Here is an 18273-nt window from a genome sequence, read left to right on the forward strand (position 1 = left end):
TTTGGTGGAGTCTTTTGGGTTTTCTATATGGAGTATCCATGTCATCTGCAAGTAATCAAAGTTTTACTTGTTCCTTACCAATTTGGGTGACTTTTATTTCTTTTTGTTGTCTGACTCCTGTGGCTAGAATTTCCAGTACTATGTTAAATAACAGTAGTGAGAGTGGACATCCCTGTCTTGTTCCTGATAGTAGAGGAAAAGCTCTCAGTCTTTCCCCATTGAGGATGATATTAGCAGTAGGTTTTCCATATATGGTCTTTATTTTGTTGATGTTATATTCCCTCTAAACCTGCTTTGTTGAAGGTTTTTATAACGAATGAATGTTGTACTTTGTCAAATGCTTCTTCTGCATCTCTTGAAATGATCATTTGGTTCTTATCCTTTCTTTTATTAACGTGATGTATCATGTTGATTGATTTGCAAAATGACATATCTACAAGGGGTAAGTATCCTAAATATATAAAGAACTTATAAAATTCAACACCCCAAAACCAAATAATCCAATTAAAAAATGGGCAGAAGACATGAAAAAACATTTTCCCAAAGAAGACATACAGATGGCCAATAGACACATGAACAGATGCTCACCACCACTCATAATCAGGGAAATACAAATCAAAACTACAGTGAGATGTCACCTTCCACCTGTCAGAATGGCTAAAATCAACAACACAAGAAACAACAGGTGTTGATGAGGATGTGGAGAAAGGGAAACCCTCTTGCACCGTTGGTAGGAATGCAAACTGGAGCAGCCACTCTGGAGAACAGTATGGAGGTTCCTCAAAAAGTCAAAAATAGAACTATCCTATGATCTAGCAATTGTACTACTATGTATTTACCCCCAAAATACAAAAATACTAATTCAAAAGGATACACGCACCCCAATGTTTATAGCAGCATTATCTACAATAGCCAAACTATGGAAACCAGCCTAAGTGTCCATTAACTGATGAATGGATAAAGAAGATGTGGGGTGTGTGTATGTGTATGTATGTATGTATATATATGTTACTATATATATATATATTTCTCAGCCATAAAAAAGAATGAAATCTTGCCATTTGCAACGACATACATGGAGCTAAAGAGTATAATGCTTAGTGAAATAAGTCAATCAGAGAAAAATGAATACCATATGATTTCTCTCATATGTGGAATTTAAGAAACAAAACAAATGAACAATGGGAAAAAAGAAAGAGACAAATTAAAAAACAGATGCTTAGTTATAGAGAACAAATTGATGGTTAGCAGAGGAGAGGGGTTGGAGGGATGGATTAAATAGGTGATGGGGATTAAGGAGTACACTTATGATGAGCACCAGGTAATGTATGGAATTGTTGAATTGCTATATTGTAAACCTGAAAATAATATAACACTGTATGGTAACTAACTGGAATTAAAATAAAAACTTTAAAAAAATCATCCCACAGAAATATCTGGGTCTAGATCCATTCACTTGTGAGTTCTATCAAATATTTAGGATAGAAATAATACCAATCTTAGACAACTCTTTTAAATTAAAAGTAAGAAGGAACACAACTCAACTTGATGTATGAAATCAGCATAATTCTGATATCAAAACCTGACAAAATAAAGGTAGACCAATTATCACTCATGATCATAAATACAAGCTGTTTCTAAAATTTATTATGAAATGCTAACAATATGATATACCCAAAGCAATCTTGAAAGAGAACAATGTTGACTTTTACTACCAAATATAAAGGCTGTGTATAAAGATTTAGTAATGAAGATACTGTTCTATTGGTGTAAGTAAATAGATCAATGCAACATAATAAAGAGTACAGAGATGCCCACACATATTTTGCCAACTGATGGACAAAGCTCCAAATCCTTTCTGTAAGAAAAGGACAACCTTCTAATGAATACTGTAGGAAAAGCTGGATTATCTGTAAGAAAAACAATGAACATCGACCACTACCTTACACCCCAAAATTAAGAAGAACCACAATTTAATTGTGAAATTTAGAGCCATAAAGTCTCTTGGAAGTATCTTTATGATCTCTAGGACACATAAAACACTAACCATAAAAATCTTTTAGTATGGATAAATTGGACTTCATCAAAATACACAATTAAGAAAATAAAAGTGGAAGGCAGAGATGTGGATATTTATCTGCAATATATACATCTGACAAAGGACTTATATCTACAGTATCTATTTTTTAAACTGCTATAAATCAATAAAAAGAAAAATAACAAAAAAGGTGCATATATCTGAATAGACACTTCACAATAGAAGATGTAAAAGTGGCCAATGAGCAAGTGAAAAAAATGGTCAACACCATCGGTCATCAAGCACATGCAAACTGAAACCAGAATTAGATTCCATTTTATATACACTTAAATGGTTAAATTTTAAAAAGGCTGACAATAGCAAATGTTGGTAGGCAGGTGGAGTAACTGCAGCTTTCATACACTGCTGATAGGAACATAAAATAACAAGTTATTAGGATACATGTTTGGCAGTTTCTTAGAAAGTTAAATATATCAGCACCCTATAACCCAAAAACTTCACACTGAGATCTTCACTCAGGAGACATGAAGACATATCCAAAAATAATTTGTCTAAGAATGTTCTTAGCAGGGGCACCTGGGTGGCTCAGTCAGTTGAGCGGCTGCCTTTGGCTCCAGTCATGATTTCAGGATCCTGGCATTAAGCCCCGAGTCTGGCTCCCTGCTTAGCGGGGAGTCTGCTTCTCCCTTTCCCTCTGCCCCTCCCTCCCCCTGCTTGTGCTCTCTCATTCTCTCTCTCTGTCAAATAAATAAATAAAATCTTTTAAAAAAAGGAATGTTCTTGCTGACTTATATACAATAGCCAAAAACTAAAAACAATCCAAATGTCGATCTTCAGTAGAATGGTATAAACAACGTGCAGCATAGTAATACAATGTAATACTAGTCAGCAATAAAAGGCAAAAGGATTGATATATGTAGCAACATGGAAGAACTGCAACATTATGGGGCATGATAGAAGCCAAAAGCAAAAGAATACATATTCTAAGTCATTTCTATGAAGTCACAGGACTGGAACAAGTAATCTTTGGTGATAGAAATCAGGCTGTGTGGACTCAGTAGGGAAATGGACTAGAAAGGGGCAGGAGGAGAATCATAAAGTTCTTTGCCTTGTTTTTGGGCGTACACAACTGTTTGAACGCATCAAAATGAACATCTGACATCTGTGCCTTTCTTTTATTGCGTGTGAACTATAACTCAATTCTAAAATGTGAATGGGATTCTTTCACAAATGTTCAATAAGTGTTATTTTTTAAAATTCTATTATTAATTTTATTTAAGCATACAGATTGGTTTTCCTCTTAAAAAGCATTTTTAGTACTTCAGCAACAAAATGCCCTGCCTGGAATAAAGTGCTATTATGATTTTGCCAGAGAGAAAATACTGTTATCATTGTGTCTCCTTAAATATTATTATATGGATAGATGATTTTATAGAGATGAAATTACCCATGTCTTTAGTACTAATTCTGACAGCCACAACAATACAAGTAATTGCATCTATCATTTCTTTAAGTGCTTTGGTAAGTATTTTGCACTTGATCTGTTATCTCTGGTAGTCCTCACAATCTTATTTTGCCAATGAGGAAAATAAACTCAAAGCAGTTATATAACTTCTCCAGGGTCACATGGAATATAAGTCTGAGCTGGTTTTTGAAAAGATCTAATTGCACAGGCATTATTCTGTCCAGTATACAACACTGGGCACTTGACATCATTCCTTTGATATAAAAAACTTTTATTGATTTTTCAAAAATTGTTACAGATTAACATATCAGTCCAAGTTTCATCAGAGATGAAAAACCACTAGGGCATTATAAACACACACACACACATACATACATATAATAACAACTATCCAATATAAAATTATATTAACATATTATAAAATTATATATGCATCTACTAACAACAATTATATGTAATGGGAATTTTATACAATAGAAATTATATAATAGCAATGATAATATCTCAAGGGATTTAACCTTACTCTATTGTGGGAGCTGGGTAAGAAATCTCTATAAGGCTGCAGTCTTGATGTCTGATGCAGGCAGTTTAGAAAGGAAGATTATAAAATGGGAGAACTCTGGCAAGCTGAGACCCCCAAGGGTGAGCTGAAGCCCGTAGGACTGGGAGTAAGCCGGCCCCAATTCTTGTTGATTTTGATCTTGATGGTGTAGGCGTCCAGCAGAAATCAGGACCCTCCATCATGGAGCTAAACATATACATACAGCCCAAGTAGCAGTAAATGAAGGAGGATCCAAGGGAAGGAAGAGCAACTGTAGGCCCTTCTGCTGTCTCAGGACAAGAGGTGATGGAGCAAATAAGGGGTAATATGTCAAAAGGGCTGCTGCTTTACTTCTGCCCCTCAGCTCTCCCATAAGAACCTCACTTATGGCCCACATGAATTGGAAACACGTAAGGAAGGGAATTCTGAGCGATGTGATTTAGCTTAGCCAAGTTGAAACATTATACAGCCACCATGAGCCATGTGCACATGAATTCTGCCTATAATCAAGTCTAGCCAATTAAAACATAGTGTGGAATTAAAGATGGCATCTTCCAGAGTGTCATATCTTGCTTTATTATTGTCTAGCAGTATGACCCTGGACATGTTACTGGACTTCTCTGGGACTGAAAATCATCATATAAAAAATGAAGATAATAACAGTACCTATAATTAACACTTCTGTTAAGAGTAAGAGAGAAGAAATTTTAAAAAAATCAACTTAGAGTAGATCTCGGCACATGACAACCAATGTCTATTAATATAGAATGAACGAAATCTCTCAAATCACACAAGTAGAATCCTATTTTTTACTTTAACTGGTTAACTTAAAATAATTTACAGTATCTTGTAACTGTGAGCCAGTAAATTACAATAGAACATATCTCTGCAAACTTATGTATATAAATGTAAATATAAATACGTGTTTATAAAATTGCATGTATCAGTAAAAGTTCAGTTTGAAATAGGTATTTATCAAATAAGTCACAGTGCTAATAAATCCTATTAATTAGAAGAATCTGTCTAAAAATAGCCCATCACATGAAGGCTTCTCTATAGGATTCATAATGAGAGCAGGGCTTTGTACATTATATATACAACACTGTTATACAAGCAGAGTTTTTCTTATCTCAGTCTACTTAATCACCTTCTATAACAAAAGCAGTTGTTTGTGGGCTGATATACAGCATTTTAGATAAAGAGAGGTAAAAATGCTCAGCTGAGCTACAGCTAAATAATTTAATATTCTCTTTGAGAAATAGGAGAGTGCATCACTTCTTTATTATCTACAGTCTGCATCTCCAACCACATTTGCTATAAAAACCTACCTGATATTCCATGCAACCTAACTATCTAAGCAAAAAGTGCCTGCTCAAATGTGTAATGGTTCACGAGAAGGGGATTCACCTTCATTTAAATAGATCCAAATACATTTTTTAATGCAGAAAAATTCTAAGGACCTAAAAAAAAAAAAAGAAGGCTAAGAAAAGTAATGTGAGTTTAGCGAGGACTCAAAATACAAGGTCAATATGCAGGTCAATTATATTTCTATGTACTAACAAACACCAGCTCAAACTTCAAATATATATTTAAAAAACACTATTTATTGAGGACTCTAAAACTAAAATGCTTAGAAATAAATTTGACAAAACATGTTCAAGACATGTACACTGAAACTACAAAATACTACTGAAAATAATTATAGAAAACCTATAAATCAAACCATGTTCATGGCAGCACTTGGGTGGTGCAGATGGTTAAGCATCCGACTTGGTTTCCACTCAGGTCGTGATCTCAGGGTCATGAGATAGAGCCCTGCATCGGGTTCTGTGCACTGAGTGTGAAGTCCGCTTGAAATTCTCTCTCCCTCTGCCTCTCCCTCTGCCCCTCCCTGCCATTCTCTCTCTCTCTAAAATAAATAAATCTTTAAAAAAAAGTGGCATTTATATACACCAACAACAAGACAGAAGAAAGAGAAATTAAGGAGTCGATGCCATTTACAATTGCACCCAAAACCGTAAGATACCTGGGAATAAATCTAACCAAGGAGGCAAGGAATCTGTACTCAGAAAACTATAGAATACTCATGAAAGAAATTGAGGAAGACACAAAGAAATGGAAAAACGTTCCATGCTCATGGATTGGAAGAACAAATATTGTGAAAATGTCTATGCTACCTAGAGCAATCTACACATTTAAAGCAATCCCGGGGCACCTGGGTGGCTCAGTTGGTTGAGTAACTGCCTTCGGCTCAGGTCATGATCCTGGAGTCCCAGGATCGAGTCCCGCATCGGGCTCCCTGCTCAGCGGGGAGTCTGCTTCTCCCTCTGACCTTCCCCCCTCTCGTGCTCTCTCTCCCGTTCTCTCTCTCAAATGAATAAATAAAAAATCTTTAAAAAAAAATAAATAAATAAAGCAATCCCTATCAAAATACCATCCACTTTTTTCAAAGAAATGGAACAAATAATCCTAAAACTTGTGTGGACCCAGAAAAGACCCTGAATAGCCAGAGGAATGTTGAAAAAGAATAGCAAAGCTGGCGGCATCACAATTCTGGACTTCAAGCTCTATTACAAAGCTGTCATCATCAAGACAGTATGGTACTGGCACAAAAACAGACACATAGATCAATGGAACAGAAGGGAGAGCCCAGAAATGGACCCTAAACTCTATGGTCAACTAATCTTTGACAAAGCAGGAAAGAATGTCCAATGGAAAAAAGACAGTCTCTTTAACACATGGTGTTGGGAAAATTGGACAGCCACATGCAGAATGAAACTGGACCATTTCCTTACACCACACACAAAAATAGACTCAAAATGGATGAAAGACCTAAATGTGAGACAGGAGTCCATCAAAATCCTAGAGGAGAACACAGGCAGCTACCTCTTCGACCTCAGCCACAGCAACTCCTTCCTAGAAACATCACCAAAGGCAAGGGAAGCAAGGGCAAAAATGAACTATTGGGACTTCATCAAGATAAAAAGCTTTTGCACACCAAAGGAAACAGTTAACAAAACCAAAAGACAACCGACAGAATGGGAGAAGATACTTGCAAATGACCTATCAGATAAAGGGCTACTATCCAAAATCTATAAAGAACTTATCAAACTCAACACCCAAAGAACAAAGAATCCAATCAAGAAATGGGCAGAAGACATGAACAGACATTTCTGCAAAGAAGACATCCAAATGGCCAACAGACACATGAAAAAGTGCTCAATATCACTTGGCATCAGAGAAATACAAAGCAAAACCTCAATGAGATACTACCTCACACCAGTCAGAATGGCTAAAATTAACAAGTCAGGAAACGACAGATGCTGGAGAGGATGCAGAGAAAGGGGAACCCTCCTACACTGTTGGTGGGAATGCAAGTTGGTGTAGCCACTCTGGAAAACAGTATGGAGGTTCCTCAAAAAGTTGAAAATAGAACTACCCTACGACCTAGCAATTGCACTACTGGGTATTTACCCCAAAGATACAAATGTAGTGATCCAAAGGGGTACATGCACACCAATGTTTGTAGCAGCAATGCCCACAATAGCCAAACTACAGAAAGAGCTAGATGTCCACCAACAGATGAATGGATAAAGAAGATGTGGTATATATACACAATGGAAATATTATGCAGAAATGAAATCTTGCCATTTGCAATGATGTAGATGGAACTGGAGGGTATTATGCTAAGCGAAATAAGTCAGTCAGAGAAAGACAAGTATCATATGATCTCACTAATATGAGGAATTCGAGAAACAAGACAGAGGATCATAGGGGGATGGAGGAAAAAATGAAACAAGACAAAACCAGAGAGGGAGACAAACCATAAGAGACTCTTCATCTCAGGAAACAAACTGAGGGTTGCTGGAGTGGAGGGGGGTGGGAGGGATGTGGTGGCTGGGTGATGGACATTGGAGAAGGTATGTGCTATGGTGAGTGCTGTGAATTGTGTAAGACTGATGAATCACAGACCTGTACCCCTGAAACAAATAATATATTATATCTTAATAAAAAATAAAATTAAATAAAAAAAGGAATATAAAACAATAAGAAAAAAACCACATTCATGGATCAGAAGACTAAATCATCAAAAACTAATGATGTATGGTGATTAACATAACATAATAAAACAAAATTTAAAAAAAGACTAAATATTATTAAGATGACTCTCTCCAATATGGTCTATAGATTCAACATTAAATCAATCAAAATCCCTTCAGGATTTCTGTAGAACTTGACAAACTGATTCTAAATATTATATGGAAATGTAAAAGCCATTACTAAAACAGTTTTGAAAATGAATAACAGAGTTGAAGAACATGCACTAGCTGGTTTTGAAACTTACGATAGAGCTACGGTAATCAATAAATTAGAGTAAGAATAGACACCATGATCAATAGCACAAAGAGTACAGAAACAGGTTCACCCTTACACAGTCATTTGATTTTCCCCAAAAGTGCCAAGGTAATTCAATTTGGAAAGAATGGTCTGACAAATGGTGTGGAAGCTATTGGATATCCATAACAAAAAAAATTAACCTTGATCCTTACCTCACATGATAAATATTAACTTGAAATTGACTATAAACTAAAGTATTACAGGTGGAAATAGAAAATTCCAAAAGAAAATATAGTAGAAAATGTTTATGACCTTGGGGTAGGCAAATATTTCTTAGTTTGGACATGTTAAGTACAAACTTTAAGGACAAAATAGTAAATTGGATGTCATCAAAATTAAAATATTTTCCTCTTCAAAAGGCACTCTTTAAAAAAAATGACAAGCCACAGAATGGGATAGGAATAGAATATATGCAAATCTTATACGATAAAGGACTTACATCTAGAATATAAAAGGATTCTTAAAACGCAATAAGAAGATAAACAACTCAATTTTAAAATATGGGCAACAAACTTGAACACACAAACCAAATAAGATGTACAAGTGGCATATAAACATCTCAGAATATTTTCAACATTATTAGTCATTAGTGAAATCCAAAATAAGACCACAATGTGATACTACTATATACCCACTAAATTTGCTACAATTTTTAAAAGAATGACAGTTTAAGTGTTGCTGAGAATATGGAGCTCCTGGAACTCTCATGTGTTGCTTCTGGGAAAGCAAAATGATACAGCTACTCTGAAAAACAGTCTGGCAATATACTAAAATGTAAAATATACATTTTCCTAACAACCAAGAATTTTACTCCTAGATATTTACCCAAGAGAAAATAAAATATAAGTTAATACAACCACTTGTACATACTTGTTCATTGTAGCTTTGCTCTTAATAGCCAAAAACTAAAAGGAATCCACCTCTTAAATGGTCAACATGTATAAATGTGTGTTATATGTACAAATATGCTGTGTTATGTGTGTTATATGTAGTGAATTTGGAAATTCACTACAAGATAAGTATTTTGTGTTCATGCCCATGGAATGCAGTAGAATGTTAAAAAGCAGAGCTGTTGAGTCGTATAAACATGAATTTGAATCTGTCACTATGCTCTTTACTGACTGTGAAACCCTGGCCTTGTCTGCCCACCTAATGTCTCAGAACTTGAATTTCTTTATTTGTAAAATGGGAATATTTTTAGTACCTACTTCATAAGCTTATTATAGGACAAAGTGCATGGCCCATCATGAACATGAATATAGTTGAATTAGTTGTTATAATTGTTATGAATAGTAGTTGAATAATTAGTTGTTATTACAATTATTATTGTTTTCATTATTATACCTAAATAATCCCTGACAATGTATTTATTAAACACATTTCCATCACCATGAAACAATTTGGTATTGTATAACATTTGTGAAAACAGACATTTCACTTGGTCAGAAGACTAGATGTAAGGCTAAAAGTGAGAATACTTATCACATAAATCTTTCAGATCTAAAACTATCTGAACCTTTATCCATGTTTGCCCAAAATTGCTAAATGTGAGAGAATCAAGAATTTTTTGTCAATGAATAGTTTCTTTTCTCTTACAATTCTTTGTGATTCTATTATATTCTATTATAAAACAGGATATTGTTTTAAAGGCATATTGTCAGATGTATTCTAGCTCCCAGCTCACCAGTCTTCTTTCTGAGATGTGAAATATATCCGATCCTACAATGAATTGAAGATAATGGGACAGAAATATACCGTAAATGTCCTTACCCAGTATTAAAAAGAATGATAGATAGATGATCATGATGATGATAATGACGAAGATACATAGATCTTACTTTTCTTGATGTGAAAATCCTCACTTGAAAATCACATCTGACAAACTAATATATAATACCTTCTTTTCATGCCTAAAATAATTTTCTCTTTCCTGAAATCTCTGACTTTGAGATTAGATCTATTAAAAAAACCACTCTTGGTTTGGACGTCTGAAAAACTTATCCACCAACCATGCACCTAATTCATTTAGCTGTATGAATATTTGGTGAGAAACAGAATTTCCCTCTCCTTCCTTGTTAATCTAGGAATCAAATTCCATATTTCATTCTAACATGAATTTTTGTGATTTAGACATGAAACATAAACTTTTTTTAAAAAACCTCAGATGTAGGGGCATCTGGGTGGGGCTCAGTCGGTTAAGTGGCTGTCTTTGGCTCAGGTCATCCCAGGGTCCTGGGACCGAGCCCCACATCGGGCTCCCTGCTCGGCAGAGAGCCTGCTTCTCCCTCTCCCTCTGCCTGCCACTCTGCCTACTTGTGCTCTCTCTCTCTCTCTCTCTCTCTGTTAAATAAATAAATAAAAATCTTAAAAAAAAAAAACAACCCAGATGTAGGATAAAGAAGGAAAATAAATTTGCTTTAGAGTTAGGCAAATAACAAAACAACCACCTCAAAATGTAAATTAAGGACATTACCAAAATTAAAGCGGTTGAGAAAATTAGTTATTTGTTATGATATAAAAAAGGTGGAAAATCTTTTCCTCTTCATCTCCTTACCATCACTTTTAACTCCATTCTACTAGAGCTAAACTGAATATCTGGAATCCATACTTCATGATCTTCTTTGGGTTGAGGTATATAAAGTCAGTTTTAAAACTCAAATATTAATATTTTTTTAGACAGTAAACTCATTAAATACTATCAGCCATTGATAAAGACATGAGTTAATGAAGGGTATACCATACTTATGGATGGCAAGACTCAGTACTATAAAATCTAAGTCTTCCTTGACAGTTACCTACAGTTCTGATGCAATCTCTCAATTTCTCAGCAGATATTTTTGAAAGAAATTGACCACAGACTCCAAAATATGGTAATACAAAGCCAAGAATAACCAAGGCTATTGTTAAAGACAAAGATAAAGAGCCTTTGGCACCAGATGGCAATACTTACTATAATTAAGACAATGTGCTTTTGTGCTAGGATATGCAAATACACCAATGGAACAGAATAGATCTGATAATCAGATCCACACATATATGGTCACTTTATTGGTACCAAAGGTGACACCAAAGGTGGCACTGTAAAGGAACTGCCTTTTTAAAAGTGGTTCTCTGTCTAGGGGTATTCACATGGGAAAAAATAAGTTGTGTCCCCTTCTACAAAATACACAAAAAATAACTGTAGATCTAAACATGAAAGCTAAAACAGAAACTCATCCGAAAGATAACCTAGGAGTGTATCTTCATGATTCTAGGTAGTCAAAGTTTCTTTAACAAGACACCAAAAGAACCAACCACAATTTGGTCAAATATCGATAAATTGAACTTCATGTAAATTTTGTAAATTTAAAAATGGATTAACTGAACAGTGAAAAGGCAAGACACAAATCTGGAAGTGGTATTTGTCATACATCTATCTGACATAAGATCTGTATATGGAATGTATGCCATCATATATATGTGTATGTGTGTGTGTCTGTGTGTATATATATGTGTATATATATTTATATGTATATACATAAATACAGAAAAACAAATAAAAATTAGCAAAGTACCCGACCTGCCACTTCACAAATATATATATATTCAATATATATTATTCAATATATATATATTCAAATGAAAAGATGTTCAACCATAATAGTCATCAAGAAAGTATAAATTAAAACCACAATGTAGTATGATTAGACAGCCCAAAGGCTAAAACAAAAAGGCCAAAAATACCATATGTTGTCTAGTATGTAGAAAACCTAGAATTCTCGTATTCTGACAGTTTGGATGTAAATTGGTATACTATTTTGGAAAGCTCTTTACCACTATTTAATGTATGCATACTCTATTACTTAGCAATATGTCTTCTAGGAGCACATCCAACAAGAATGTGTCTATATGTACAGCTAATCACATGTAGGAGAATGTTCATAGCAGTATTATTGGAAATTACCAAAACCTGAAAATAATGCAGATGCACATGGACATTAGACCAGAGACAGTATAAAAATTGGACACTTTTACAGCATTGAAAATAAACTACAATGACATAATAATACAGATAAAACCCTAAGACATAGTGTTGAGCAAAAGAATCAGACCAAACAACCAAACATGTATAGTTCCATCTATGAAAAAGTTTACGAACAGGTAAAACTCATCTTGGATATTGGAAGAAAAGGTAGTAGTTACATTTTGTGATGAGAGAGAAAAACTATAAGGAGGATTTTTATGGTGCTGGCAATGTTCTAATTCCTGATCTAGATACTGACAACATGGGTGTGTTTACAGTATGAAAATAGTTAAGCTGCATATTAAGCATTTTTTCTATGCTAAGTTTATACAATATTTAAAAAGAAAATAATCAAATTAAAGAAATTAAAAGTGGTTACTTCAGGAATGGTATATTTTATTTTCATTTGGTATCATAATGATCTCCCTGAATGTGTTTTATCATTTGCAAGTACCGAGAAATCCACAATCATGTGAGTTGTTCTTACCCTCAGGAGTCAACCTCGATACTTATATTGTATTACACATCCTTTTCCCCTGGAAATGGCTTATTGATAAAGGGCAAGACAACAGATACCAACATGGGCCAACTTCTGCATCCCACTGATGTGTGACAAGGAGCCTGATCACTTGGCTTGCTAATACAAACATGAAATTGAGAGATCTGGCATGAACGTATGCATGGAGGAAGAAAAAAGTTGTCTACAGAGATGAATAAACAAATTAGACCATGTTTTCTAAACTGAACAAAATCAGTGAATCATCGATAGCTTTCCAGTTCCTGATTCTAGCCAGTCCTTGAGAAGTCCCGTCAACGCTTCTTGCCCTTGTGCTCAATAGATGGCATCCTTATGTCCAAGTGATTAAGTATCCACTTTTGCTTATAAAAATTATCAGATAATTTGTCTGATAAGCTGGCAGAATCAAGAGGAAAGGCAAGGTCTGGTAGATTTTGATGGAAGCATCGATGGATTTCAGAAAAAAAGTCCTAAAAGTTGTACAACTCCGTGAGGAGCAGGTTTTGGTGAGGGAATTAGGAAGCTTGACAGCAGAGAGTTTTCTGAAGGCATTGGGAGTTAAGGAAAGGAAGAACTAGAAGAGAGGACAAGAGACTGAAACTAGGAGCTGCAGTTACCCCCAGAGCAGTTTTCCATAGTAAAAGCTCTCCATGCATAACAAAATTAAAGTAAAAAGTAAAGAGATTTACTGTGAAACCAACAGTGGTTACACAAAACGACTGCTTAAGACCCATATATTAGTAATACCTTTAGTTATTGACCATCATACAGTTGTCTGTTTCTTTTGGCAAAACTGAAGACCTGGCTATTTAAGCATATAGGATAACAGCATTCACTAAAATATTTTAAAAAAATTAAAATTGCATAATCAACATAAATGAAAATAAAATTGCAAATAAAAAACATAAGAGGATATTCAGATGATTACAAATACAAAAGTTATAAGCTAAGTAAGTCAATTCAAATGACCAATTAAAGTAAATTCAGATGATATTATTATTAAGAAAAATATGAAAAATGAATAAGAACAAGACCAATCGTTAGCTGGGATTTTATAAATCATGCAAAAAACAGTTACAAATCTATCAAACATTATATAAGTCAATAATCAAATGTGACAATGAAATATGGACCTGGTTTGAGAGAATCAATGGGAAAAGTTCACTCTAGATTGCTACCAGAGAATATAAAACTAGATAGATTTTTAGAAAAATGGTAGCTAGCTAAAGAAGTGACAATTGATATTATAAGACTTTCTATTCTATTCTATTCTATTAAATTAGAAAAAGATCAGGTAAAGGAAGGCTGGAAATATAGTTAACAGCATTTGTATGGCAGTAACATCCCAAGGGCCAGAAATCAAGGGAACAGTTAGGAAAAAATGGACTTAAAAATACGTTGTGGAGCACCTGGGTGGCTCAGTCAGTTGAGCGTTTGACTCTTGGTTTCAGCTCAGGTCATGATCTCATGGGTTGTGAGATTGAGACTACAGTCCGCTCTGCGCTCAGCGGGGAGTCTGCTTGAAGATTCTCTTCCTCTGCCCCTCCCCCGATTTGTGAGTGCACTTGCTCTCTCTCTAAAATAAATAAATAAATCTTAAAAAAATTAAAAAAATAAAAATACATTGCAAGGCATTACTAGAAACTGAGGAATCTGTAATAAGTATGTTTCAAATAGAATCTTTTTTTTGTAGGACCAGTAGTGAGACAGAGGGCAGGCTTGAGTGTAAGGCTCAGGCCAAGAGTCAAAGTCATCCTTCCCAGGGCGCTCTTCAATCTTCTTAAGGCCCTTGAATGAGTAAAAACACATTTATTTATTTTTAAAGATTTTATTTGAGAGAGAGATAGAGCATGAGCAGGGTGGAGGGGCAGAGGGAGAGGGAGAAGCAGACTCCCCAGTGAGCAGGGAGCCTGAGGTGAGGCTTGTTCTCAGGACCCCAGGATCAGGACCTGAGCTGGAGACAGATGCTTAACCAACTAAGCCATGCACGCATTTAAAAGCAGAGACATGGCTTCATGATGGATTGCAGTGGGGCAGGGGAGAGAGGGAGTGATGGGAGGGAGGGCATGATTTAGACCTTAATATGTCAGTGGACAAGTTAGTGACAGAACCTTGTCAAAGCCTGAACCATCTGGAGCACAGAGGCATTTCCATCCATTCATAAATTTGATGCTCTTTGGTCTTTCCAAATGATAAGGGACGTGTAATCTTACAACACCTATACGTAGAAATAGATCTAGCAGAAGATTTGTCTTAAGAGTCAGGATCATTAGGATTGGGAACTAGGGTGGGGGAACTGACAATCTGTGGATTGTCAAAGTCAAGAAACAGGACTAACCTAATGTGGACTATTTAGGGAAGTCCCTCACTGTAGAACAGTCTATTATTTTAAGTGGATTTAAGTATAGATTTATTCCCACATGCAGGACAGAAGTAAATGTGCAAATGAACAACAGAGATGGACTTAATGACTTAGAGCAGTAGTTCTCAAAGTGTGAACTAAGAACCAGCAGCATCAGTACGTAGAAACTTAATAGAAACGCAATCTGTTCACCTCTTTGGACCTTCTGCACCAAACCTATTTCCCTTCTGATATATTTTAAAGCAAAAACTGGGACACAGTATCATATCAGGTTTTGATTAAATGAAATCAGAATGCTCCCTGAATCCCTGGCACCCATTTACCAAATTTCTCCTACTTAGTGACCAGAGTGAAATTTCATCTTCTCTCTGAAAATATTTCTAATAAAAGATAATTTATTTTATCATTATCATACTAATTTAATTATGAACAATAATTACAATCATAATTTACTGAGCAGTAGTTTAATATACCATATTTAATTCTAGGTCATTTCAATTTAGTATTATCTTAGGGTTAACCCAAATACAGTTGTATGTGTATTATCAAAGATATACAAAATTTCTTATATTAATATGTATGTACTTGTTTCCACATGAATTAGAAAAAATACTGCTTCTCTTTATTGTTTTCTTTTAAAATACAAAAACCAAATGTGAGTACTTTCATAGAAATATTAAGTAACAGGTCATATGTAATTATGTGAACAACTGGGGAAGATTACAGGAGAAAGCACTATTTGGGGGAAATTGCTTTTTACAACTTAATCATCAAAACAGTGCCATGAAAAAGGTATTATCTCTGAGTACCAGAGAGTTTCTGTAACTTCCCCAAGACCCTACAGCTTACATGTCCAGAGCTAACATTTAATCCCAGAGCAGATATCCATATCCATGTTCTTAATTTTATGTTATAACCTCTTTCACATTTCCAATATCATGCTTCCAAAACATATAAATATATATGTACATATATGTATATATAATTAACATAATTTATAATATTTTAACTAACAGTAATTAATTTTAATCACTCTACTCTGAACTATATGAATATTATTTTGGCTGTTTTCTCTTGATACTATATCATTATGCCTGAGTTAAACTGAAATTCTCTTCATATTATAATTTACATTTCGAGAAATTGGGATTATGTCTGCTTATTTGTACTGTAAAGCAGAATGAGTATAAAGTAAAAGGCTATGTGTAGACAGTGTTTGGTGACATATAAGTATACATATACATATGTGATATGCACACACACACATCTCATCAGTTAAGAGTAGCAGCAAAAATCCTTAAAAATGAACAAATTTGGTTGTAGGACTCTGCTAAACAATCAAGAAATAATACTAGATAGCATTTTCTTTGGGAGTGGGCAATCCTTGATGAACACATTGATTCCATTCATTGCAAATGAGGAGTGAAGTGCTGGAAGGAGAAAATTATGTTTCCTGTCTGCAAGGAGTTTTCCATTATGAAAGAGTGAACAAACACTTATAACACACAATTACAAGGAACCTGTGTGAGTGGATGTATGGTTTATGTGTGTCTGTGTGTTGTGTGTGTGTGCACATCTATAATTTAGAGAGGTAAGAGTCAAGAAAAGAGGCGAGGAAAAATGAATAAATGTAAGAATTTGGATTCTCTACGGAAGTGCAATAACTCGTTCACACTATAAGTGATTTAGAGATGTGGAATTCTGTGGTGAGCAAAAAGAGTAAGTAATTGGCATAGGGAACTTGGAGAGCAGACATGGGACTTCAGGCTTTCATTACTTATTTATTGCATTTACTCATTTATTCAACAAATGCATAATGAATACCATTACAGTATGTGCAAAGTGAATTGGGAGGTGGTGGAATATAAATAAATCCATGTCTAGAGTAAAAGAGAACAGATTGTAATGGTAGGGAAATCTTTGGAGAAATACAAATGGTGGTGAGCTTGATGATAAATAAATATTTATATATAAAGGAATTAGAAAGGGGGAAATTTTGTCCCCACAAAATAATGATGTCAATAACTATAAAAATGAAAATAAATAAAAGGCAGTGAGATAAGCTACATGTTTCTAAGATGAGCCTTTGAAATCTCAAATGGATAACGAAAGTAATTTTAACTGAAAAATGTTTTTCACACTTCTGAAAAAGCCTCTAGCTTTAGCTTTTAAGGTTACTCTTTCAGGAATATCCTAAATCATATATATTAAATTCACATTGTTTTCTTTTTTAAAGAGAAATTAGCATTTATTCATACTTTCCTGGGATAAACCTAAGTTCATATCCTACACAATATATAATCTCTTTAAGCATTATTTCCTTATGCAAAAAGTGGGTGTAATAATAATAATACCTACCTTAACTATTTTCTCATCTGTAATATCAGGTACAATAATAACAATTGTGATTAAAGACAGTGTAGAGTTTCAGTGAAATAAACTATGTAAAGAATCAGGCTCACTGCTTGGCATAGAATTAAGGTTCCATAAATATTCATTAATGTGATTACTATTATTCCTGTTAGCTTCAATTTATTTTTGTTAATTTTGAATGTATACTAAGAAAATTTGGGGACTGAAATCTACCCATTGCCAAGTAATGGAATAATTAAAAACAGTATTATTATGTGAAGGTGCACAGAATTTCAAAACCCAGAAAATTAAGAAATTACTTACAGGAATAAAATTGGCTGAGAATAAGGAAACTAACAAGTTCCTTAGAACTCATCCAATGAATTTCTATGAAGTTAAGGTTAGTTTGCTATTCCATAGTGCCCTAAAAATTTATGGCAGTTTACATTATGGAAATCCAATGACATGGAAGTATAATTTAGAACTTTTGCTTCTGACTCTGAAGGAGTAACTGGTATGAAACTTGCCCTCCTGCCATAAATAATTAGAGAACTTGACTGAATATAGGAAACAATTATTTTGATACATTTGAACAAG

Source organism: Halichoerus grypus, chromosome 1, assembly GCF_964656455.1.
Source record: "Halichoerus grypus chromosome 1, mHalGry1.hap1.1, whole genome shotgun sequence".
Lineage (NCBI taxonomy): Eukaryota > Metazoa > Chordata > Mammalia > Carnivora > Phocidae > Halichoerus > Halichoerus grypus.